Genomic DNA, 1,964 nt, shown 5'->3' with positions numbered 1-1,964 from the left:
TTATTATAAAATTATTATAAAATTATTTCTATAATAAATTTATTATAGAAATATATTTATAATAATATATTTATTATATAAATATAAAATTATTATAAATTATTATAAAATTATTTCTATAATAAATTTATTATAGAAATATATTTATTATAATAATTATTTAACACATCAGAGAGGGTAATAAACCCATTGTTTTCAATATACATCCACAACTTTTATGGACCTACATTTTACATTTTATGCAGTCATCGATGTTTTTTTATTTTTATGTCATTCCAATGTAAATAAAACCAGTGTTTTTTATTAATGCAATTAGTAGGATTTTTTCAGTTCGAGTTGATGATGGAACTAATATCTGATTTCTCATTTCTACTTTCTTAATTTTTTTATTTTTATGTGTACATCAGTAAGTATATTTTTATACAATGTATAAAGTATATATAAGGTATGATCAATATAATTTCAATTTTAAAGGGTAGGGAAATCCAGCTGAAATACGAAATGTTATAATATGATATAATGTGCGATGGGTCTGTTTGGAAGTAGTAACGCAATGGAGTTAGTAGTATGATTTTGGAATGAATAATTGTTTTTACACATCTGTAAGACGAATATGTTGATTAGTTCTTTATATTATTTGCATTTTTTATATTATAGTTTTTAACTATACACGGAATCGTGGTTTCATAAATAAGCACTAGTCGAGAAGTGTAGTCCCTTTGGCGCAGAGGATAGCGCGTTGGACTTCTAATCCAAAGGTCGCGGGTTCGATCCCCGCAAGGGATGAATGATTGTTGTTTTGTTCTCGGTAATGAAAATGACGTAAGGGGTTCGTGTTTCTTATGTTTTTGACAAAATAAGTAAGATAAATAATTATTTAAACAAATAAACAAGGAAATTTGTAAAAATATTTTCTTGTTATTGTAGAAATTAGTCATACATTTATTAATAGTAACAAATCCTATATTCATAACGTAACAATTTTGCTTTCAAATATTTCAAAGTTATTTGAATGTTATTTTGCATTTTTTGAAGAATATTTCACATTATGAATATGTTGAAAAAGGTATGGACCAAGATCAATCCAATTTTTTGATTAACTTTGTTTACTATTTGTTTGAAACTACAATTTTTAATATTTTAGCTATTAAGCACTACTGTCTATCGTTTTTGGAAATTTACATAAAAGTATGGTAATTTATATAAAAAATATAAAGTGATTTCAAAATTACTTTGAAAAATTTGAATAAAGTATTTATACTTTACATTATTACAACCTATATGAAAGTCCACAAAATAAGTGTTACATGTTTTCGTATCATGTACCCTTTAAGATTATTTCAAACGACAAAAATTTATATACATACTGCTTTTAACCTAAGTCTAACAAATACCTAACAATATTAGGTTGTATTCACGTGGTAAGTGGTAATTAATACCTTACTATTTTTTTAAGAATCTTGTACATGTTTTAAATGACTCAATTATACGATATTTATAATTTCAAAGTAGAAATTATTTAGAATTGTAGATTTGTCGAAAATTAAGCAAGAACCATTTATCGAAAATATAGTGCAGTAAAGTTAGAAGAAAATCATAGAGAAAAATTGTGTATTGCTTAGGACGGTCTATCATGTACACTGTAAAGCTTTTTTTGCAGATGTACTTATTGATGCAGTTGCAAAGGGCGTGCATAAATTGATTTCTGTGTCATTTTGCGCATAAAGTGTATAAGGAAAGACATTGAAAACTGAACAGTTTTATATATATCACTTTCTTTGAAAATTTACACCAAAGATTTAAACGTTTTTTCATCATATTATTTAATTGCTTAACACGGAGAATAAGAAACTATTTGTGACGTTTTTAAAAAACAAAATTGATCCACAACCTCGATATTAATCACTTGAATAATGTGATTAAAAGTATTAAGCAAACTGATAAGAAACTGTTTACAATGTAAA

General features: G+C 25.0%; 1 non-coding gene across 1 annotated transcript; it reads left to right on the top strand.

Annotated features, from left to right (window-relative positions):
- Positions 1-713: 713 nt before the first annotated feature.
- Trnar-ucu (transfer RNA arginine (anticodon UCU)) lies at positions 714-786 on the top strand. The gene has a single exon. It is a non-coding gene; the product is annotated as a tRNA-Arg (tRNA).
- Positions 787-1,964: the final 1,178 nt, after the last annotated feature.

The sequence above is a fragment of the Calliopsis andreniformis genome, chromosome 4 (genome assembly GCF_051401765.1).
Source record: "Calliopsis andreniformis isolate RMS-2024a chromosome 4, iyCalAndr_principal, whole genome shotgun sequence".
Lineage (NCBI taxonomy): Eukaryota > Metazoa > Arthropoda > Insecta > Hymenoptera > Andrenidae > Calliopsis > Calliopsis andreniformis.
Note: the sequence above shows the minus strand (reverse complement) of the source record. Positions and strands in the feature narration are given on the sequence as shown.